Source organism: Mustelus asterias, chromosome 7 (genome assembly GCF_964213995.1).
Source record: "Mustelus asterias chromosome 7, sMusAst1.hap1.1, whole genome shotgun sequence".
Lineage (NCBI taxonomy): Eukaryota > Metazoa > Chordata > Chondrichthyes > Carcharhiniformes > Triakidae > Mustelus > Mustelus asterias.
This window is the reverse complement of record NC_135807.1, coordinates 40358847-40383777: the sequence shown is the minus strand read 5'-3', so window position 1 is coordinate 40383777 and position 24931 is coordinate 40358847. Positions and strand designations below refer to the sequence as shown.

At 47.3% G+C, this 24931-nt stretch overlaps 5 non-coding genes across 5 annotated transcripts; all 5 read right to left on the bottom strand.

Annotated features, from left to right (window-relative positions):
• Positions 1-3698: 3698 nt before the first annotated feature.
• trnar-acg (transfer RNA arginine (anticodon ACG)) lies at positions 3699-3771 on the bottom strand. Its single transcript has one exon. It is a non-coding gene; the product is annotated as a tRNA-Arg (tRNA).
• A 2344-nt stretch (positions 3772-6115) lies between these two features.
• On the bottom strand, positions 6116-6188 carry trnar-acg (transfer RNA arginine (anticodon ACG)). Its single transcript has one exon. It is a non-coding gene; the product is annotated as a tRNA-Arg (tRNA).
• Positions 6189-7682: 1494 nt separating this feature from the next.
• Positions 7683-7755, bottom strand: trnar-acg (transfer RNA arginine (anticodon ACG)). Its single transcript has one exon. It is a non-coding gene; the product is annotated as a tRNA-Arg (tRNA).
• A 1485-nt stretch (positions 7756-9240) lies between these two features.
• On the bottom strand, positions 9241-9313 carry trnar-acg (transfer RNA arginine (anticodon ACG)). The gene has a single exon. It is a non-coding gene; the product is annotated as a tRNA-Arg (tRNA).
• Positions 9314-18719: 9406 nt separating this feature from the next.
• trnar-acg (transfer RNA arginine (anticodon ACG)) lies at positions 18720-18792 on the bottom strand. The gene has a single exon. It is a non-coding gene; the product is annotated as a tRNA-Arg (tRNA).
• Positions 18793-24931: the final 6139 nt, after the last annotated feature.

Here is a 24931-nt window from a genome sequence, read left to right as displayed (position 1 = left end):
AGTTTGCTGTCATCTTTCTACCATTCCCCACGTGTGGCTTATTCGCAGCTTCTTTCACTGTTACTGTATCTGTGCGTCCAGCCACTGGCTGACTGCTGCTGCTTTGACATGGTGGTGGGGAGAAAGCATTTCACATGAATAGTCAGTGCATGAATTGGCAGAGGCTTTTCTCTGCTGATCAAGGAGCAACACGCATTTACTGTCTGATATCCTGTGTGAAACATCGAGTGTAAGATCCTGCAAGGGACTGGACAGCTCACTCACATTACAGAGTGTTTGCTGTGCGTGTGGCAGGCAATGGGATCAACATCCACAAATTCTCTATGGGCTCAGGACAATTGTTCACAGACAGTCAGGGTGTCACATGTCAGTGTACGCAAACCAAGGTAAATTATTCCAAATGTTTTCTGATGCGGAAGTACAAACAGGATTGGAAAATTAAATACAGGCAGTCCCTGGGTTCCGAACGCCTGACTTACGAACGCCTGTACTTATGTACCGACCTCCGTAAAGCCTATTATTAGGTTATTATTGAGTTACATACAGTGGTTAGTACTGACGAACGGGCGGACTACACTGCGCGACGCTCAAAACACTGCACGTTTCCCAAGTTTTGTGTCACTTCCATTTATTATTATTACTGTATTATTATATTTAAGATGTTTTAGGTAAAATATATACTATATACTAAGACAAACATTTGACTAATTGACTACATGTGAACCGTACGTAACTGTTCCGACTTACATACAAATTCGACTTACACACAGACTTAAAAACGGAACTCGTTCGTAACCCGGGGACTGCCTGGAGTAGGATGTGATTGAGAAGTAAGTAATCTTTATTTGGTGGATGTGGGGCTAAGTGTTTGACAGGGTAAATGCTGAGAGCATGTTTCCCCCTTGGGAGAGTCCAGGATCAGAGGGCACAGTCTCAGCATAAAGGGGGTGGGGTGGGGAGCACAATTTAAGACTGAAATGAAGAGGAATTTCTTCATTCAGGGTTGTGTTTATTTGGAACTCCATACCACACAGAGCTGTGAGGCAAAGTCATTGTGTATTGCTCAATTCTATACTCTGGATTGGTAGAGACTGGGAGCTGTGAAAGTCCAGGGTCCTGACGATACATTGAAACTAAAAGAGCTGTTTAACAGAACTCTGTGACTTGATCTGGTTACTGAAAGAGAAGAAAAGTTGTGATCAATTAAAAGGCTCAACATCAAAGCCCGCAACAAGACATTTTGCAGGTACATTTAGTAATGTTCACATTTAGCTATTGAATCTCTGGAGAGGGAGCCATTCACGCTGCAATGACAACACAAGCAGATTTGTCAGTTTGGAAAGGGTGTGAAATTGTCATGTGGAGATAGCAAAAGTTACACGAGCCAGATAGGAGTCCAACCTACAATCTTCTGATCCGTAGTCAGACGCATTATCCATTGCGCCACTGGCCCAGTTGACAAACAAAGTTGCTGGGCTCCCATTTCAGAGAGATCTGCTACAAAAAGGGTCACAAGTGGAAATGGGAATTCACATGCGGAACAATCAGCAACAAAGTCGCCTTCACTGCTTTCCATCAATGCTTCATCTTGAAATGTGCTGAATATCACTGCATTCCAATCCACATCTGTCGTCAGCTGGCTGCTTCAATAACAGCTCAATGGTGCACGTGTTTATTTGAAGGGAGTGTGTTAGAAACTGCAATTCACCCAACTCAGCATTCCTAACTTGACAAAGAGATTACAGTTAACATGGTGTCGCCAAGGCACAGGGGCCCTCTTTTCCTGTCTGAACACTGCCTGCAAATGTCTGTTTCAGTTCTGCAGTTGCACCAGCTGACCAGCAGGGAGTGCCTTGGAGCTGCAATTGATCCAAACACTCCACTGACAGCAATTAAATGCGTCCACCAGTAATGCAGCACATTCGCTGTTCCCTCACATTCCATGATGTGGAGATGCCGGCATTGGACTGGGGTAAACACAGTAAGGAGTCTAACAACACCAGGCTAAAGTCGAACAGGTTTATTTGGTAGCAAACGCAGCGAGCTTTCGGAGCGCTGCTCCTTCGTCAGGTGAGTGGGAGATCTGCTCATAAACAGCAAACAGGGCATATAAAGACACAAACTCAAGTTACAGAATAATGAATAATGATTGGAATGCGAGTCTTTACAGCTAATCAAGTCTTAAAGGTACAGACAATGTGAGTGGGGAGAGCATTAGCACAGGTTAAAGAGATGTGTATTGTCTCCAGACAGGACAGCCAGTGAGACTTTGCAAGTCCTGACAAGTTGTGGGAGTTACAGGTAGTGTGACATGAACCCAAGATCCCGGTTGAGGCCGTCCTCATGTGTGCAGAACCTGGCTATCAGACTCTGCTCAGCGACTCTGCGCTGTCGTGTGTTGTGAAGGCCGCCTTGGAGAATGCTTACCCAAATATCAGAGGCCGAATGCTTGTGACCGCTCACATTGTCTGCACCTTTCAGAATTGATTAGCGGTAAAGACTTGCATTCCAATCATTATTCATTATTCTGTAAATTTAGTTTGTGTCTTTATGTGCCCTGTTTGCTGTTTATGAGCAGATCTTCCACTCACCTGACGAAGGAGCAGCTCTCTGAAAGCTACTGGCGTTTGCTACCAAGAAAACCTGTTGGACTTTAACCTGCTGTTGTTAGACTCCTTACTGCCCTCACATTCCAGGCAGCTGCTAGTTTGCTGTCATCTTTCTACCCTTCCCCACGTGTGGCTTATTCGCAGCCTCTTTCACTGTTATTGTGTCTGTGCGTCCAGCCACTGGCTGACTGCTGCTGCTTTGACATGGTGGTGGGGAGAAAGCATTTCACATGAATAGTCAGTGCATGAATTGGCAGAGGCTTTTCTCTGCTGGCCAAGGAGCAACACGCATTTAACGTCTGATATCCTGTGTGAAACATCGAGTGTAAGATCCTGCAAGGGACTGGACAGCTCACTCACATTACAGAGTGCTTGCTGTGCGTGTGGCAGGCAATGGGATCAACATCCACAAATTCTCTATGTGCTCAGGACAATTGTTCACAGACAGTCAGGGTGTCACATGTCAGTGTACGCAAACAAAGGTAAATTATTCCAAATGTTTTCTGATGCCGAAGTACAAAAAGGATTGGAAAATTAAGTAATAGGATGTGATTGAGAAGTAAGGAATCTTTATTTGGTGGATGTGGGGCATTTTGACGGGGTAAATGCTGAGAGCATGTTTCCCCCTTGGGAGAGTTCAGGATCAGAGGGCACAGTCTCAGCATAAAGGGGGTGGGGTGGGGAGCACAATTTAAGACTGAAATGAAGAGGAATTTCTTCATTCAGGGTTGTGTTTATTTGGAACTCCATACCACACAGAGCTGTGAGGCAAAGTCATTGTGTATTGCTCAATTCTATACTCTGGATTGGTAGAGACTGGGAGCTGTGAAATTCCAGGGTCCTCACGATACATTGAAACTAAAAGAGCTGTTTAACAGAACTCTGTGGCTTGATCTGGTTACTGAAAGAGAAGAAAAGTTGTGATCAATTAAAAGGCGCAACATCAAAGCTCGCAACAAGACATTTTGTGAGTACATTTAGCTATTGAATCTCTGGAGATGGAGCCATTCACGCTGCAATGACAACACAAGCAGATTTGTCAGTTTGGAAAGGGCGTCAAATTGTCATGAGGAGATTGCAAAAGTTACACGAGCCAGGTAGGAGTCGAACCTACAATCTTCTAATCCGTAGTCAGACACGTTATCCATTGCGCCACTGGCCCAATTGACAAACAAAGTTGCTGGGCTCCCATTTCAGAGAGATCTGCTACAAAAAGGGTCACAAGTGGAAATGGGAATTCACATGCGGAACAATCAGCAACAAAGTCGCCTTCACTGCTTTCCATCAATGCTTCATCTTGAAATGTGCTGGATATCACTGCATTCCAATCCACATCTGTCGTCAGCTGGCTGCTTCAAGAACAGCTCAATGGTGCACGTGTTTATTTGAAGGGAGTGTGTTAGAAACTACAACTCACCCAACTCAGCATTCCTAACTTGACAAAGAGATTACATAGAACATAGAACATAGAACATTACAGCGCAGAACAGGCCCTTCGGCCCACGATGTTGCACCGACCAGTTAAAAAAAAAAAAACTGTGACCCTCCAACCTAAACCAATTTCTTTTCGTCCATGAACCTATCTACGGATCTCTTAAACGCCCCCAAACTAGGCGCATTTACTACTGATGCTGGCAGGGCATTCCAATCCCTCACCACCCTCTGGGTAAAGAACCTACCCCTGACATCGGTTCTATAACTACCCCCCCTCAATTTAAAGCCATGCCCCCTCGTGCTGGATTTCTCCATCAGAGGAAAAAGGCTATCACTATCCACCCTATCTAAACCTCTAATCATCTTATATGTTTCAATAAGATCCCCTCTTAGCCGCCGCCTTTCCAGCGAAAACAATCCCAAATCCCTCAGCCTCTCCTCATAGGATCTCCCCTCCATACCAGGCAACATTACAGTTAACATGGTGTCGCCAAGGCACAGGGGCCCTCTTTTCCTGTCTGAACACTGCCTGCAAATGTCTGTTTCAGTTCTGCAGTTGCACTAGTTGACCAGCAGGGAGTGCCTTGGAGCTGCAATTCATCCACTGACAGCAATTAAATGCGTCCACCAGTAATGCAGCACATTCGCTGCTCCCTCACATTCCAGGCAGCTGCTAGTTTGCTGTCATCTTTCTACAATTCTCCACGTGTGGCTTATTCGCAGCCTCTTTCACTGTTACTGTATCTGTGCGTCCAGCCACTGGCTGACTGCTGCTGCTTTGACATGGTGGTGGGGAGAAAGCATTTCACATGAATAGTCAGTGCATGAATTGGCAGAGGCTTTTCTCTGCTGATCAAGGAGCAACACGCATTTGCCGTCTGATATCCTGTGTGAAACATCGAGTGTAAGATCCTGCAAGGGACTGGACAGCTCACTCACATTACAGAGTGTTTGCTGTGCGTGTGGCAGGCAATGGGATCAACATCCACAAATTCTCTATGGGCTCAGGACAATTGTTCACAGACAGTCAGGGTGTCACATGTCAGTGTACGCAAACAAAGGTAAATTATTCCAAATGTTTTCTGATGCGGAAGTACAAACAGGATTGGAAAATTAAATACAGGCAGTCCCTGGGTTCCGAACGCCCGACTTACGAACGCCTGACTTACGAACGCCTGTACTTATGTACCGACCTCCGTAAAGCCTATTATTAGGTTATTATTGAGTTACATACAGTGGTTAGTACTGACGAACGGGCGGACTACATTGCGCGATGCTCAAAACACTGCACGTTTCCCAAGTTTTGTGTCACTTCCATTTATTATTATTACTGTATTATTATATTTAAGATGTTTTAGGTAAAATATATACTATATACTAAGACAAACATTTGACTAATTGACTACATGTGAACCGTACGTAACTGTTCCGACTTACATACAAATTCGACTTACAGACAGACTTAAAAATGGAAATCGTTCGTAACCCGGGGACTGCCTGTAATAGGATGTGATTGAGAAGTAAGTAATCTTTATTTGGTGGATGTGGGGCTAAGTGTTTGACGGGGTAAATGCTGAGAGCATGTTTCCCCCTTGGGAGAGTTCAGGATCAGAGGGCACAGTCTCAGCATAAAGGGGGTGGGGTGGGGAGCACAATTTAAGACTGAAATGAAGAGGAATTTCTTCTGCCAGAGGGATGTGTTTATTTGGAACTCCATACCACACAGAGCTGTGAGGCAAAGTCATTGAGTATTGCTCAATTCTATACTCTGGATTGGTAGAGACTGGGAGCTGTGAAAGTCCAGGGTCCTGACGATACATTGAAACTAAAAGAGCTGTTTAACAGAACTCTGTGACTTGATCTGGTTACTGAAAGAGAAGAAAAGTTGTGATCAATTAAAAGGCTCAACATCAAAGCCCGCAACAAGACATTTTGCAGGTACATTTAGTAATGTTCACATTTAGCTATTGAATCGCTGGAGAGGGAGCCATTCACGCTGCAATGACAACACAAGCAGATTTGTCAGTTTGGAAAGGGCGTCAAATTGTCATGTGGAGATTGCAAAAGTTACACGAGCCAGGTAGGAGTCGAACCTACAATCTTCTGATCCGTAGTCAGACGCGTTATCCATTGCGCCACTGGCCCAGTTGACAAACCAAGTTGCTGGGCTCCCATTTCAGAGAGATCTGCTACAAAAAGGGTCACAAGTGGAAATGGGAATTCACATGCGGAACAATCAGCAACAAAGTCGCCTTCACTGCTTTCCATCAATGCTTCATCTTGAAATGTGCTGAATATCACTGCATTCCAATCCACATCTGTCGTCAGCTGGCTGCTTCAATAACAGCTCGATGGTGCACGTGTTTATTTGAAGGGAGTGTGTTAGAAACTGCAATTCACCCAACTCAGCATTCCTAACTTGACAAAGAGATTACAGTTAACATGGTGTCGCCAAAGCACAGGGGCCCTCTTTTCCTGTCTGAACACTGCCTGCAAATGTCTGTTTCAGTTCTGCAGTTGCACCAGCTGACCAGCAGGGAGTGCCTTGGAGCTGCAATTGATCCAAACACTCCACTGACAGCAATTAAATGCGTCCACCAGTAATGCAGCACATTCGCTGTTCCCTCACATTCCAGGCAGCTGCTAGTTTGCTGTCATCTTTCTACCCTTCCCCACGTGTGGCTTATTCGCAGCCTCTTTCACTGTTATTGTAACTGTGCGTCCAGCCACTGTCTGACTGCTGCTGCTTTGACATGGTGGTGGGGAGAAAGCATTTCACATGAATAGTCAGTGCATGAATTGGCAGAGGCTTTTCTCTGCTGGCCAAGGAGCAACAAGCATTTACCGTCTGATATCCTGTGTGAATCATCGAGTGTAAGATCCTGCAAGGGACTGGACAGCTCACTCACATTACAGAGTGTTTGCTGTGCGTGTGGCAGGTAATGGGATCAACATCCACAAATTCTCTAAGTGCTCAGGACAATTGTTCACAGACAGTCAGGGTGTCACATGTCAGTGTACGCAAACAAAGGTAAATTATTCCAAATGTTTTCTGATGCGGAAGTACAAAAAGAATTGGAAAATTAAATAATAGGATGTGATTGAGAAGTAAGGAATCTTTATTTGGTCGATGTGGGGATAAATGTTTGATGGGGTAAATGCTGAGAGCATGTTTCCCTCTTGTGAGAGTCTCGGACCAGAGGATATCGTCTCAGAATAAAGGCAGGTGGGGGGCAATTTAAGACTGAGATGAAGAGGAATTTCTTCTGCCAGAGGGTTGTGTTTCTTTGGAACTCCATACCACACAGAGCTGTGGGGGCAAAGTCATTGTGTATTCCTCAATTTAAACTGTGCTTTGGTAGAGTCTGGGAGCTGTGAAATTCCAGAGTCCTCGTTATATGTAGAAACTAAAAGAGCCGTTTAAGAGAACTCCATGACTTGATCTGGTTACTGAAAGCGAAGAAACGTTGAGATCAATTAAAAGCCTCAACATCAAAGCCCGTGGGTACAAATAGGAATGTTCACATTTAGCTATTGAATCTCTGGAGAGGGAGCCATTCACGCAGCAATGACAACACAAGCAGATTGATCAGTTTGGAAAGGGTGTGAAATTGTCATGTGGAGATTGCAAAAGTTACATGAGCCAGGTAGGAGTCGAACTTACAATCTTCTGATCCGTAGTCAGACACGTTATCCATTGCGCCACTGGCCCAGTTGACAAACAAAGTTGCTGGGCTCCCATTTTAGAGAGATCTGCTACAAAAAGGGTCACAAGTGGAAATGGGAATTCACATGCGGAACAATCAGCAACAAAGTCGCCTTCACTGCTTTCCATCAATGCTTCATCTTGAAATGTGCTGAATATCACTGCATTCCAATCCACATCTGTCGTCAGCTGGCTGCTTCAATAACAGCTCGATGGTGCACGTGTTTATTTGAAGGGAGTGTGTTAGAAACTACAACTCACCCAACTCAGCATTCCTACCCTGACAAAGAGATTACAGTTAACATGCTGTCGCCAAAGCACAGGGGCCCTCTTTTCCTGTCTGAACACAACCTGGAAATGTCTGTTTCAGTTCTGCGGTTGCACCAGCTGACCAGCAGGGAGTGCCTTGGAGCTGCAATTCATCCACTGACAGCAATTAAATGCGTCCACCAGTAATGCAGCATCTTCGCTGCTCCTTCACTTTCCAGGCAGCTGCTAGTTTGCTGTCATCTTTCTACCCTTCCCCACGTGTGGCTTATTCGCAGCTTCTTTCACTGTTATTGTAACTGTGCGTCCAGCCACTGGCTGAATGCTGCTGCTTTGACATGGTGGTGGGGAGAAAGCATTTCACATGAATAGTCAGTGCATGAATTGGCAGAGGCTTTTCTCTGCTGGCCAAGGAGCAACAAACACTTACCGTCTGATATCCTGTGTGAAACATCGAGTGTAAGATCCTGCAAGGGACTGGACAGCTCACTCACATTACAGAGTGTTTGCTGTGCGTGTGGCAGGCAATGGGATCAACATCCACAAATTCTCTATGTGCTCAGGACAATTGTTCACAGACAGTCAGGGTGTCACATGTCAGTGTACGCAAACAAAGGTAAATTATTCCAAATGTTTTCTGTTGCGGAAGTACAAAAAGAATTGGAAAATTAAATAATAGGATGTGATTGAGAAGTAAGGAATCTTTATTTGGTCGATGTGGGGATAAATGTTTGACAGGGTAAATGCTGAGAGCATGTTTCCCTCTTGTGAGAGTCTCGGACCAGAGGATATCGTCTCAGAATAAAGGCGGGTGGGGGGCAATTTAAGACTAAGATGAAGAGGAATTTCTTCTGCCAGAGGGTTGTGTTTCTTTGGAACTCCATACCACACAGAGCTGTGGGTGCAAAGTCATTGTGTATTCCTCAATTTAAACTGTGCTTTGGTAGAGTCTGGGAGCTGTGAAATTCCAGGGTCCTCGTTATACGTAGAAACTAAAAGAGCCGTTTAAGAGAACTCCATGACTTGATCTGGTTACTGAAAGAGAAGAAACGTTGAGATCAATTAAAAGCCTCAACATCAAAGCCCGTGGGTACAAATAGGAATGTTCACATTTAGCTATTGAATCGCTGGAGAGGGAGCGATTCACGCTGCAATGACAACACAAGCAGATTGATCAGTTTGGAAAGGGTGTGAAATTGTCATGTGGTGATTGCAAAAGTTACATGAGCCAGGTAGGAGTCGAACCTACAATCTTCTGATCCGTAGTCAGACGCATTATCCATTGCGCCACTGGCCCAGTTGGCAAACAAAGTTGCTGGGCTCCCATTTCAGAGAGATCTGCTACAAAAAGGGTCACAAGTGGAAATGGGAATTCACATGCGGAACAATCAGCAACAAAGTCGCCTTCACTGCTTTCCATCAATGCTTCATCTTGAAATGTGCTGAATATCACTGCATTCCAATCCACATCTGTCGTCAGCTGGCTGCTTCAATAACAGCTCGATGGTGCACGTGTTTATTTGAAGGGAGTGTGTTAGAAACTACAACTCACCCAACTCAGCATTCCTAACTTGACAAAGAGATTACAGTTAACATGCTGTCGCCAAGGCACAGGGGCCCTCTTTTCCTGTCTGAACACTGCCTGCAAATGTCTGTTTCAGTTCTGCGGTTGCACCAGTTAACCAGCAGGGAGTGCCTTGGAGCTGCAATTCATCCACTGACAGCAATTAAATGCGTCCACCAGTAATGCAGCACATTCGCTGCTCCCTCACTTTCCAGGCAGCTGCTAGTTTGCTGTCATCTTTCTACCATTCCCCACGTGTGGCTTATTCGCAGCCTCTTTCACTGTTATTGTATCTGCGCGTCCAGCCACTGGCTGACTGCTGCTGCTTTGACATGGTGGTGGGGAGAAAGCATTTCACATGAATAGTCAGTGCATGAATTGGCAGAGGCTTTTCTCTGCTGGCCAAGGAACAACACGCATTTGCCATCTGATATCCTGTGTGAATCATCGAGTGTAAGATCCTGCAAGGGACTGGACAGCTCACTCACATTACAGAGTGTTTGCTGTGCGTGTGGCAGGCAATGGGATCAACATCCACAAATTCTCTATGTGCTCAGGACAATTGTTCACAGACAGTCAGGGTGTCACATGTCAGTGTACGCAAACAAAGGTAAATTATTCCAAATGTTTTCTGATGCCGAAGTGCAAAGAGGATTGGAAAATTAAATACAGGCAGTCCCTGGGTTCCGAACGCCCGACTTACGAACGCCTGTACTTACGTACCGACCTCTGTAAAGCCTGGGAGCTGTGAAATTCCAGGGTCCTCGTTATACGTAGAAACTAAAAGAGCCGTTTAAGAGAACTCCATGACTTGATCTGGTTACTGAAAGAGAAGAAACGTTGAGATCAATTAAAAGCCTCAACATCAAAGTCCGTGGGTACAAATAGGAATGTTCACATTTAGCTATTGAATCTCTGGAGAGGGAGCGATTCACGCTGCAATGACAACACAAGCAGATTGATCAGTTTGGAAAGGGTGTGAAATTGTCATGTGGAGATTGCAAAAGTTACACGAGCCAGGTAGGAGTCGAACCGACAATCTTCTGATCCGTCGTCAGACGCATTATCCATTGCGCCACTGGCCCAGTTGACAAGCAAAGTTGCTGGGCTCCCATTTCAGAGAGATCTGCTACAAAAAGGGTCACAAGTGGAAATGGGAATTCACATGCGGAACAATCAGCAACAAAGTCGCCTTCACTGCTTTCCATCAATGCTTCATCTTGAAATGTGCTGAATATCACTGCATTCCAATCCACATCTGTCGTCAGCTGGCTGCTTCAATAACAGCTCGATGGTGCACGTGTTTATTTGAAGGGAGTGTGTTAGAAACTACAACTCACCCAACTCAGCATTCTTAACTTGACAAAGAGATTACAGTTAACATGGTGTCGCCAAGGCACAGGGACCCTCTTTTCCTGTCTGAACACTGCCTGCAAATGTCTGTTTCAGTTCTGCAGTTGCACTAGTTGACCAGCAGGGAGTGCCTTGGAGCTGCAATTCATCCATTGACAGCAATGAAATGCGTCCACCAGTAATGCAGCACATTCGCTGCTCCCTCACTTTCCAGGCAGCTGCTAGTTTGCTGTCATCTTTCTACAATTCTCCACGTGTGGCTTATTCGCAGCCTCTTTCACTGTTACTGTATCTGTGCGTCCAGCCACTGGCTGACTGCTGCTGCTTTGACATGGTGGTGGGGAGAAAGCATTTCACATGAATAGTCAGTGCATGAATTGGCAGAGGCTTTTCTCTGCTGATCAAGGAGCAACACGCATTTGCCGTCTGATATCCTGTGTGAAACATCGAGTGTAAGATCCTGCAAGGGACTGGACAGCTCACTCACATTACAGAGTGTTTGCTGTGCGTGTGGCAGGCAATGGGATCAACATCCACAAATTCTCTATAGGCTCAGGACAATTGTTCACAGACAGTCAGGGTGTCACATGTCAGTGTACGCAAACAAAGGTAAATTATTCCAAATGTTTTCTGATGCGGAAGTACAAACAGGATTGGAAAATTAAATACAGGCAGTCCCTGGGTTCCGAACGCCTGACTTACGAACGCCTGTACTTATGTACCGACCTCCGTAAAGCCTATTATTAGGTTATTATTGAGTTCCATACAGTGGTTAGTACTGACGAACGGGCGGACGACATTGCGCGACGCTCAAAACACAGCACGTTTCCCAAGTTTTGTGTCACTTCCATTTATTATTATTACTGTATTATTATATATAAGATGTTTTAGGTAAAATATATACTATATACTAAGACAAACATTTGACTAATTGACTACATGTGAACCGTACGTAACTGTTCTGACTTACATACAAATTCGACTTACAGACAGACATAAAAATGGAACTCGTTCGTAACCCGGGGACTGCCTGGAGTAGGATGTGATTGAGAAGTAAGTAATCTTTATTTGGTGGATGTGGGGCCACGTGTTTGACGGGGTAAATGCTGAGAGCATGTTTCCCCCTTGGGAGAGTTCAGGATCAGAGGGCACAGTCTCAGCATAAAGGGGGTGGGGTGGGGAGCACAATTTAAGACTGAAATGAAGAGGAATTTCTTCTGCCAGAGGGTTGTGTTTATTTGGAACTCCATACCACACAGAGCTGTGAGGCAAAGTCATTGTCTATTGCTCAATTCTATACTCTGGATTGGTAGAGACTGGGAGCTGTGAAATTCCAGGGTCCTGACGATACATTGAAACTAAAAGAACTGTTTAACAGAACTCTGTGGCTTGATCTGGTTACTGAAAGAGAAGAAAAGTTGTGATCAATTAAAAGGCTCAACATCAAAGCCCGCAACAAAACATTTTGCAGGTACATTTAGTAATGTTCACATTTAGCTATTGAATCTCTTGAGAGGGAGCCGTTCACGCTGCAACGGCAACACAAGCAGATTTGTCAGTTTGGAAAGGGCGTCAAATTGTCATGAGGAGATTGCAAAAGTTACACGAGCCAGGTAGGAGTCGAACCTACAATCTTCGGATCCGTAGTCAGACGCATTATCCATTGCGCCACTGGCCCAGTTGACAAGCAAAGTTGCTGGGCTCCCATTTCAGAGAGATCTGCTACAAAAAGGGTCACAAGTGGAAATGGGAATTCACATGCGGAACAATCAGCAACAAAGTCGCCTTCACTGCTTTCCATCACTGCTTCATCTTGAAATGTGCTGAATATCACTGCATTCCAATCCACATCTGTCGTCAGCTGGCTGCTTCAATAACAGCTCGATGGTGCACGTGTTTATTTGAAGGGAGTGTGTTAGAAACTACAATTCACTCAACTCAGCATTCCTAACTTGACAAAGAGATTACAGTTAACATGCTGTCGCCAAAGCACAGGGGCCCCCTTTTCCTGTCTGAACACTGCCTGCAAATGTCTGTTTCAGTTCTGCAGTTGCACCAGCTGACCAGCAGGGAGTGCCTCGGAGCTGCAATTCGTCCACTGACAGCAATTAATTGCGTCCACCAGTAATGCAGCACATTCGCTGCTCCCTCACTTTCCAGGCAGCTGCTAGTTTGCTGTCATCTTTCTACCATTCTCCACGTGTGGCTTATTCGCAGCCTCTTTCACTGTTATTGTATCTGTGATGCGCGTCAATGAGCACATGGAATCAAGGCTTTAGTATTGAAGGCTTTAATACAGTAACAATGAAACTACTAACACGAATACACCAGTTCAGACTGAAGGGGTCCTGCCGGAGCAGGGGGTCTTATACCCTGCCACCGGAGGCGGGACCCCACTGGAATGTGCCATGGTAACACTTATAACAGGTAAACACCCTAACCCAACAACATAGTACAACCCCCACAGTAATAACACCCTAGCCCAACAGTAACATGGTAACAAACCCCAGTGGTGAACCAACGATGGTTCACCACATTCACCCCTCCTTTAGGAACAAAAGGTGGCGGGGTGGACGAAAACAGACAATAACAAAAAAAAAAAAATCACAGGATTCACAAGTCCAGACGGTCTGGAGGACCGCACCGACGCTGCGATCTCCTCAACACCGGTTGCGAAAACGGAGCAGGTGCTTGTAGTGGCTCTCTCCAAGTAACGTGTGGCTGTCCCCTCAAGGACTCCCGGGCCGGCCGGCCCTGGTGAGGCGATGGTGCAGGGGATCCTGGAACGTTTGGTGGTAGTGGTGGTGGTGGTGATGATGGTGGCGCCGATCTCCGAGTCTCAGGCAAGCTGTACATGGGAGTAAAAGTGTTATGCACTGGTCCCGGTGCTGACCGCGCCACGTCTGGGGAAGTAATGAGGAGTAGTGGATTTGTGACTGGGGGAATAGGAGCGACAGGGGTTGCTACGTCCCCTGCGGGCGCCAGGTCTCTAATAGAGACAGTGTCCTCTCGCCCGTCAGGATATGCCACATAGGCATACTGAGGGTTGGCGTGGAGGAGTTGGACCGGTTCGACCAAGGGGTCGGACTTGCGAGCCCTCACATGGCGCCGCAGAAGGACGGGTCCTGGGTACGTCAACCAGGCTGGCAATGAGGTCCCCGAGGACGACTTCCAAGGGAATGAGAACATCCTCTCGTGGGGAGTAGCATTGGTTGCCGTACACAGGAGGGAGCGGATAGCATGGAGCGCATTTGGAAGGACCTCCTGCCAACGGGAGACTGGAAGGCCCCTGGATTTCAGTGCCAGTAGGACAGCCTTCCAGACTGTAGCATTCTCCCTTTCCACCTGTCCGTTACCCCTAGGGTTGTAGCTCGTGGTTCTACTAGAGGCAATCCCGAATGAGAGCAGGAATTGCCTCAAGTCGTTGCTCATGAACGACGAGCCCCTGTCGCTATGAATGTAGCAGGGGTACCCGAACAGGGTAAAAAGTTCACTGAAAACCTTGATGACGGTGGCAGTTGACGTGTCCGCACAGGGGAAAACAAACGGAAACCGGGAATATTCGTCTATTATATTGAGAAAATAGACATTCCGGTCCGTTGAGGGAAGGGGGCCCTTAAAATCCACACTCAGCCTCTCAAAAGGGCGAGTGGCCTTGACCAAATGTGCCCGGTCTGGTCGATAAAAGTGTGGTTTGCATTCTGCGCAAATCCGACAGCTTCTAGTTACTGACCTGACCTCCTCCACCGAGTAGGGCAGGTTGCGGGCTTTGATGAAGTGGTAGAGTCTGGTGACTCCAGGATGACACAGATCATTGTGGAGAGCCTTCAAGCGGTCCTCCTGCATGATGGCACATGTTCCGCGCGAGAGGGCATCCGAGGGCTCATTGAGCTTCCCTGGACGATACATAATATCGTAATTATAGGTGGAGAGCTCAATTCTCCACCGCAAGATCTTATCGTTCTTGATCTTGCCCCTCTGCGTGTTATTGAACATAAACGCCACGGATCGTTGATCCGTGATCAGGGTGAACCGCTTACCTGCCAGGTAATGGCGCCAGTGTCTGACTGCCTCCACAATGGCCTGAGCCTCCTTTTCCACCGCTGAGTGCCGAATCTCTGGGCCTTGAAGGGTGCGGGAAAAAAACGCGACAGGCCTGCCTGCCTGGTTTAGTGTGGCGGCTAGGGCGAAGTCAGATGCATCACTCTCCACCTGGAAAGGGATGGATTCATCCACCGCGTGCATCGTGGCTTTCGAGATGTCGCTTTTCAAAACCTTGAAGGCCAATTGGGCCTCCGGCGTAAGTGGGAAGGTCGTGGACTTAATGAGCGGACGAGCTTTGTCCGCGTAGTTGGGGACCCACTGTGCATAATACGAAAAGAACCCGAGGCATCTCCTCAGTGCTTTCATGCTAGCGGGCAAGGGAAGTTCAGTGAGTGGGCGCATACGGTCTGGATCAGGGCCAATGACCCCGTTTTCCACCACGTATCCGAGGATGGCTAACTTACGCGTACGGAATACGCACTTCTCCCTGTTATAGGTCAGATTCAGGCGAGATGCAGTGCGCAGAAAGTGTTGGAGATTCGTGTCGTGGTCCTGCTGGTCATGGCCGCAGATGGTGACGTTATCCAGGTACGGGAAGGTAGCCCGCAACCCATTCTGGTCCACCATTCGGTCCATAGCACGCTGGAAGACCGAGACCCCATTGGTGACACCAAATGGAACCCTGAGGAATTGGTATAGACGACCATCCGCCTCAAAGGCCGTATATTGTCGGTCCTCTGGGCGGATGGGGAGTTGATGGTAGGCGGACTTAAGGTCTATGGTAGAAAACACTCGGTACTGCGCAATCTGATTGACCATAACAGAAATGCGCGGGAGAGGATACGCATCCAGCTGCGTGTATCTATTAATGGTCTGACTATAGTCGATGACCATCCGAGGTTTGTTCCCGCTTTTGACTACCACGACCTGCGCTCTCCACGGACTAGCACTGGCCTGTATGATCCCTTCCTTGAGGAGCCGCTGAACCTCAGATCTAATAAAGATCCGGTCCTCAGCGCTGTAACGCCTACTTTTAGTAGCGATGGGCTTGCAGCCAGGTACCAGATTTTTAAAAAGGGATGATGTCGTGATCTTCAGGGTGGATAGATTGCACGCGGGGCGCTTTGGGCAATTTGGAGGCTGCGGCTGGTTCCCTACTGCCAGTGAAGGGAGTGGCCCACCGTACTGTAGGATCACACTCTTCATGTGGACCATAAAGTTTAGTCCGAGGATAATTGGCGCGCAAAGGTGAGGTAGCACAAGGAGCCTGTATTGCTCGTAAACTGTGCCCTGTACCTCAAGAGTTACCATACATCGTCCTTGGATCGGTACAGACCGGGACTGTGATGCCATGGAAATTGTCTGTTTGGCAGGGAGAACCCGGAGTCCACACCTTTTAGCAGTTTCAGGGTGTATGAAACTTTCGGTGCTCCCACTGTCAAACAGACAATTCACAGTTCTGCCACTAACCTTTACCTCCATCATAGAATGTTCCAGTCTGTAATGCCTGGTCTGATCCAGAGAGATCGACGCCACCGTTGGCCCCTGGGCGTCACTGCATGCTGCCGATGTGGATGCTGAGGACCCCTGCTGGTCGCTCCTAGTCGTCGTGGACCATGATGGCCGCCCCCATGAATCGCAAGTTGAGTTTCCCCTTTTCTAGTAATTTAAGCCTGATGTACGAGGACCCTACCCCTGCTACGAACGCGTCTCGGGCGAGGTCGTACATGTACTGCTCGGCGGAGACGTCCTTACAGTCGCAACCCCTGGCAAGCTGCAGGAGCTCATTGGCATAATCCTCTATGGTTTCGCCCGACTACCGACGTCGTGTAGCGAGGAGGTAACGAGCATGTATCTCGTTGGGTGGCATAATGTACCTATTCTTTAGGAGCTCGACGGCACCCTGGTAAGTGGGAGCTGCACGAATGGCTAGGTAAATCGTGTCGCTTACCCTCGCGTGGAGGACCTGGAGTCTATCACTGTCCGTAGTGATAGCTACCGAGGCTGCCAGGTAGTCCTCAAAGCACTTCCACCAATGGTCGAATGTGTTAGCTGCACCGACCGCACGTGGGTCCAGTGTCAGACGATCCGGTTTTAGAATCTGTTCCATACTCTCTGTTTACTGTATTAAATTGATGCGCGTCAATGAGCACATGGAATCAAGGCTTTAGTATTGAAGGCTTTAATACAGTAACAATGAAACTACTAACACGAATACACCAGTTCAGACTGAAGGGGTCCTGCCGGAGCAGGGGGTCTTATACCCTGCCACCGGAGGCGGGACCCCACTGGAATGTGCCATGGTAACACTTATAACAGGTAAACACCCTAACCCAACAACATAGTACAACCCCCACAGTAATAACACCCTAGCCCAACAGTAACATGGTAACAAACCCCAGTGGTGAACCAACGATGGTTCACCACAATCTGCGCGTCCAGCCACTGTCTGACTGCTGCTGCTTTGACATGGTGGTGGGGAGAAAGCATTTCACATGAATAGTCAGTGCATGAATTGGCAGAGGCTTTTCTCTGCTGGCCAAGGAGCAACACGCATTTACCGTCTGATATCCTGCTGTGAAACATCGAGTGTAAGATCCTGCAAGGGACTGGACAGCTCACTCACATTACAGAGTGTTTGCTGTGCGTGTGGCAGGCAATGGGATCAACATCCACAAATTCTCTATAGGCTCAGGACAATTGTTCACAGACAGTCAGGGTGTCACATGTCAGTGTACGCAAACAAAGGTAAATTATTCCAAATGTTTTCTGATGCGGAAGTACAAACAGGATTGGAAAATTAAATACAGGCAGTCCCTGGGTTCCGAACGCCCGACTTACGAACGCCTGTACTTATGTACCGACCTCCGTAAAGCCTATTATTAGGTCACTATTGAGTTACATACAGTGGTTAGTACTGACGAACGGGCGGACTACACTGCGCGACGCTCAAAACACTGAGCGTTTTCCAAGTTTTGTGTCACTTCCATTTATTATTATTACTGTATTATTATATTTAAGATGTTTTAGGTAAAATATATACTATATACTAAGACAAACATTTGACTAATTGACTACATGTGAACCGTACGTAACTGTTCCGACTTACATACAAATTCGACTTACAGACAGACTTAAAAATGGAACTCGTTCGTAACCCGGGGACTGCCTGGAGTAGGATGTGATTGAGAAGTAAGTAATCTTTATTTGGTGGATGTGGGGCTAAGTGTTTGACGGGGTAAATGCTGAGAGCATGTTTCCCCCTTGGGAGAGTTCAGGATCAGAGGGCACAGTCTCAGCATAAAGGGGGTGGGGTGGGGAGCACAATTTAAGACTGAAATGAAGAGGAATTTCTTCATTCAGGGTTGTGTTTATTTGGAACTCCATACCACACAGAGCTATGAGGCAAAGTCATTGTCTATTGCTCAGTTCTATACTCTGGATTGGTAGAGACTGGGAGCTGTGAAATTCCAGGGTCCTGACGATACATTGAAACTAAAAGAGCTGTTTAACAGAACTCTGTGACTTGATCTGGTTACTGAAAGAGAAGAAAAGTTGTGAGCAATTAAAAGGCTCAACATCAAAGCCCGCAACAAGACATTTTGCAGGTACATTTAGTAATGTTCACATTTAGCTATTGAATCTCTGGAGAGGGAGCCATTCACGCTGCAATGACAACACAAGCAGATTTGTCAGTTTGGAAAGGGCGTCAAATTGTCATGTGGAGATTGCAAAAGTTACACGAGCCAGGTAGGAGTCGAACCTACAATCTACTGATCCGTAGTCAGACGCGTTATCCATTGCGCCACTGGCCCAGTTGACAAACCAAGTTGCTCGGCTCCCATTTCAGAGAGATCTGCTACAAAAAGGGTCACAAGTGGAAATGGGAATTCACATGTGGAACAATCAGCAACAAAGTCGCCTTCACTGCTTTCCATCAATGCTTCATCTTGAAATGAGCTGAATATCACTGCATTCCAATCCACATCTGTCGTCAGCTGGCTGCTTCAATAACAGCTCGATGGTGCACGTGTTTATTTGAAGGGAGTGTGTTAGAAACTACAATTCACTCAACTCAGCATTCCTAACTTGACAAAGAGATTACAGTTAACATGCTGTCGCCAAGGCACAGGGGCCCTCTTTTCCTGTCTGAACACTGCCTGCAAATGTCTGTTTCAGTTCTGCAGTTGCACCAGCTGACCAGCAGGGAGTGCCACGGAGCTGCAATTGATCCAAACACTCCACTGACAGCAATTAAATGCGTCCACCAGTAATGCAGCACATTCGCTGTTCCCTCACATTCCATGATGTGGAGATGCCGGCGTTGGACTGGGATGAACACAGTAAGGAGTCTAACAACACCAGGTTAAAGTCGAACAGGTTTATTTGGTAGCAAACGCCACGAGCTTTCGGAGCGCTGCTCCTTCGTCAGGTGAGTGGGAGATCTGCTCATAAACAGCAAACAGGGCATATAAAGACACAAACTCAATTTACAGAATAATGAATAATGATTGGAATGTGAGTCTTTACAGCTAATCAAGTCTTAAAGGTACAGACAATGTGAGTGGAGGGAGCATTAGCACAGGTTAAAGAGATGTGTATTGTCTCCAGACAGGACAGCCAGTGAGACTTTGCAAGTCCAGGCAAGTTGTGGGGGTTACAGATAGTGTGACATGAATCCAAGATCCCGGTTGAGGCCGTCCTCATGTGTGCGGAATCTGGCTATCAGTCTCTGCTCAGCGACTCTGCGCTGTTGTGTGTTGTGAAGGCCGCCTTGGAGAACGCTTACCCGAAGATCAGAGGCTGAATGCCCATGACCGCTCACATTGTCTGCACCTTTCAGACTTGATTAGCTGTAAAGGCTCACATTCCAATCATTATTCATTATTCTGTAAATTGAGTTTGTGTCTTTATATGCCCTGTTTGCTGTTTATGAGCAGATCTTCCACTCACCTGACGAAGGAGCAGCGCTCTGAAAGTTAGTGGCGTTTGCTACCAAATAAACCTGTTGGACTTTAACCTGGTGTTGTTAGACTCCTTACTGCCCTCACATTCCAGGCAGCTGCTAGTTTGCTGTCATCTTTCTACCCTTCCCCACGTGTGGCTTATTCGCAGCCTCTTTCACTGTTATTGTATCTGTGCGTCCAGCCACTGTCTGACTGCTGCTGCTTTGACATGGTGGTGGGGAGAAAGCATTTCACATGAATAGTCAGTGCATGAATTGGCAGAGGCTTTTCTCTGCTGGCCAAGGAGCAACACGCATTTACCGTCTGATATCCTGCTGTGAAACATCGAGTGTAAGATCCTGCAAGGGACTGGACAGCTCACTCACATTACAGAGTGTTTGCTGTGCGTGTGGCAGGCAATGGGATCAACATCCACAAATTCTCTATGTGCTCAGGACAATTGTTCACAGACAGTCATTGTGTCACATGTCAGTGTACGCAAACAAAGGTAAATTATTCCAAATGTTTTCTGATGCGGAAGTACAAAGAGGATTGGAAAATTAAGTAATAGGATGTGATTGAGAAGTAAGGAATCTTTATTTGGTCGATGTGGGGATAAATGTTTTTTTTTTCAGGACAATTTATTTATTTCTATTTCCAGATACAAAAATGTGATACACTTCAACAGGAATCTGATATTAGAACAAAATACAACACAGTTATGCAGGAAAAATAAATGCAGGTTACTGGATTTAGTCTCTACTCTAAGATGTGTATTCTTTTTAAAAAAAAAATCAGTCCTACCCACGCCATATGTTTTCCACAAAGAGGGAAAAGGGAGCATGAAAAATTAAGTTAGAAACAAGCCCTTACACTTAAAATCAAATCAAAAACCCACAAAGAATGAAGATTCCCAGACAACTTCAAAGAATGTAAACAAAAAACATTCATTCTAAAGGTTTGCTTTCCAACTTAGTCATTTCGGTCAGGACTTGCACTTCTACGAGAGTTTTCAGATGGCGTACGACTTCGCTTTGGTGAAAGTGATCTAGACTTTGAGCGACTTCGAACCGGAGATCCAGACTTGGGTCTTCTTAGAGATAGAACCTGCTTCTCTGCCTCGGCAGAGACCTGGATCTGGACCGTGACCTTGATCTAGACCTGGACCTTTTAGGAGAAAACGATCGAGACCTTCTTGGTGAAAATGAGCGGGACCGCCGAGGAGAAAAAGACCTGGACCTTCTACCACGGGTACGGCAGTGTGAACGGGTATACCTTCTTCCCCGTGAACGTGAACGTGATCTAGTCCTGGACCTGCTCCTTCTGCGTCGGCTATAGCGATGACAGTCATAAGGATAATGACCCTTTTCTCCACATTCATAGCATCGATCATTTGGGTCAAAGGGTCGGCGTGCTGGTGGCCGCTCAAAGCGCGAGCGCCGAGGCATTCCTGTTGATAGTTCCACTCGAACACGTGAGCCACAAATTACCCTCCACCGCACCGGTTGTATCGGGACATAATAACACACTCACTCTTCCCTCCGCCCGTTGTTTGACAGGGTAAATGCTGAGAGCATGTTTCCCTCTTGTGAGAGTCTCGGACCAGAGGATATCGTCTCAGAATAAAGGCGGGTGGGGGGCAATTTAAGACTGAGATGAAGAGGAATTTCTTCTGCCAGAGGGTTGTGTTTCTTTGGAACTCCATACCACACAGAGCTGTGGGGGCAAAGTCATTGTGTATTCCTCAATTTAAACTGTGCTTTGGTAGAGTCTGGGAGCTGTGAAATTCCAGGGTCCTCGTTATACGTAGAAACTAAAAGAGCCGTTTAAGAGAACTCCATGACTTGATCTGGTTACTGAAAGAGAAGAAAAGTTGAGATCAATTAAAAGTCTCAACATCAAACCCCACAGGTACATTTAGTAATGTTCACATTTAGCTATTGAATCTCTGGAGAGGGAGCCATTCACGCTGCAATGACAACACAAGCAGATTTGTCAGTTTGGAAAGGGCGTCAAATTGTCATGTGGAGACTGCAAAAGTTACATGAGCCAGGTAGGAGTCGAACCTACAATCTACTGATCCGTAGTCAGACGCGTTATCTATTGCGCCACTGGCCCAGTTGACAAACAAAGTTGCTGGGCTCCCATTTCAGAGAGATCTGCTACAAAAAGGGTCACAAGTGGAAATGGGAATTCACATGCGGAACAATCAGCAACAAAGTCGCCTTCACTGCTTTCCATCAATGCTTCATCTTGAAATGTGCTGAATATCACTGCATTCCAATCCACATCTGTCGTCAGCTGGCTGCTTCAATAACAGCTCGATGGTGCACGTGTTTATTTGAAGGGAGTGTGTTAGAAACTACAATTCACTCAACTCAGCATTCCTAACTTGACAAAGAGATTACAGTTAACATGGTGTCGCCAAAGCACAGGGACCCTCTTTTCCTGTTTGAACACTGCCTGCAAATGTCTGTTTCAGTTCTGCAGTTGCACCAGCTGACCAGCAGGGAGTGCCTCAGAGCTACAATTGATCCAAACACTCCACTGACAGCAATTAAATGCGTCCACCAGTAATGCAGCACATTCGCTGTTCCCTCACATTCCATGATGTGGAGATGCCGGCGTTGGACTGGGGTAAACACAGTAAGGAGTCTAACAACACCAGGTTAAAGTCGAACAGGTTTATTTTGTAGCAAATGCCACGAGCTTTCGGAGCGCTGCTCCTTCGTCAGGTGAGTGGGAGATCTGCTCATAAACAGCAAACAGGGCATATAAAGACACAAACTCAATTTACAGAATAATGAATAATGATTGGAATGCGAGTCTTTACAGCTAACCAAGTCTTAAAGATACAGACAATGTGAGTGGAGAGTGCATTAGCACAGGTTAAAGAGATGTGTATTGTCTCCAGACAGGACAGCCTGTGAGACTTTGCAAATACAGGCAAGTTGAGGGGGTTACAGACAGTGTGACATGAACCCAAGATCCCGGTTGAGGCCGTCCTCATGTGTGCGGAACCTGGCTATCAATCTCTGCTCAGCAACTCTGCGCTGTCGTGTGTTGTGAAGGCCGCCTTGGAGAACCCTTACCCGAAGATCAGAGGCCGAATGCCCGGGACCGCACATGCTAAAGTTTTGGAGCAGTGTAGACTCACCAATAGATCAACTGAATTTTGCTGGAACCATGGAGAGATTCGGGAATGCGGGCATCAATGTGACTGCCTCTCACGTGTAACGCCTACACCCACAACTGGAACTGAACCCTGTGACGTTGCTGATGCGCTATCAATAAGGCGAAAGACTACCGGTGTGCCAATATAAGTGTAGGCTTTTATTCACAACAGAATCAGGAGCAGATCCCAACAAATAACCGACCTGGACTGAACAAGGGGGAGGAAACAGCCACCTTTATACTAGGTGCTGAGGGGAGGACCCAAACTGGAAGGGGATGTGTCCAGGTATGACAAGCATACACAACGGTGGTCCATATAGGACAAAGGCACGACTGAGGTCCACCACATTCACCCCTTCCTTTTAAAAAAACAACACGGGGGTGAAGCGGAAACAATATTACAAGTCCAGACGAACCGGTGGCTTGATCCGCCGTCGCGACCGTCGTAGTGCAGGTCGCAGAGTCGTCCGAGCAGGGAGCGATGTCGGCCCAGGCTCCGTACAGTGAGCGTCGAGAGAAGGCGCTGGGTGGTGTGAAGCGGACCGATCCGTCGTCCCGTCCAATCGTCGGGTACTGTGTGGCGACGGCTCCAGCGACTCAAGCGAGCTGTACACAGGGGCGAGAGGAGTGAGCAGTGGCCCTGCTGGCGTATGGGGAACAGTGGGAACCGGAGCTGGGGGGTGGGGGGCCGCCACGGGCTCAGGGCACACGACATTGGGGACAGGGACTGAGGGAATTCGAGGCCATGAAGATGGTCTGGCTCCAGGGTCGCACGGGAAGGGCATATTGACGCACTGTGCGAGGGTGTATAAAACTTTCTGTGCTCCCACAGTCAAACAGGCAGTTTTCTGCATGACCATTTACCTTGATCTCCATTATGGACTTGGAGAGTTGATGTGGCTGCGACTGGTCCAAGCAAATCGATGCCACTGTTGAATTAAAGAAGAATCCATCTTCGTCGCCGTCTGATGACGTCACGGATGAAGCTTCCTGCTCAGCTCGCCTTGATGCCAGTCTCAAAGATGGCGAATCCCGCACTTCCGGTGACCGCATCAAAGATGGCGATTCCCGCACTTCCGGTGACCGCATCAAAGATGGCGATTCCCGCACTTCCGGTGACCGCATCAAAGATGGCGATTCGCGCGCAGCCGCCGCCTGCATCAAAGATGGCTGCGCCCTCGGAGCACACATGGCTCCACGAGTCTTCGGAAGCGGCTTTGCTCGGCAGACTTTAACAAAGTGGCCTAGCTTACCGCATCCGGAGCAAATCGCGTTCTTTGCCGGGCAGTGACACCGAGGGTGCTTCGGTAGGCCACAAAAGTAACATTTGGGCCCTGCTGGAGCAGCCGTCGCAGTGGAGCCGTCGGTGGAACGGGATGCAAGGTAAGACCCGAGATTATGGGAGGCCGCTTCTAACGTTTCAGCCATCGTGGCCGTTTTCCGGAGGTCTAGGTCATCTTGTTCCAGCAGGCGCTGCCGGATGTATGTAGACTCAATGCCCGCAACGTAGGCATCGCGGATCAGATCCTCCATGTTCTGAGCTGCTGAAACAGCCTTACAGCCGCATGCTCGGGCGAGGACTCGCAGGGCGCGCAGAAATTGGGCGCACGAATCTCTTGGCTGCCGCTTGCGGGTAGTTAGGAGGTGTCTGGCGTAAACCACGTTAGGGCTCTTTCGGAACTGCCCTTTTAGGAGTTCGATAGCGTCCGTGTAAGTAGCAGCGTCCCGGAAGATTCCATAGACAGTTTCACTTACCCGGGCGCGGAGCACGTGGAGTTTAGCAGCGTCGGTGTCGATGGCCGTAGCGGTGTCGACGAATTCTTCGAAGCAGTCC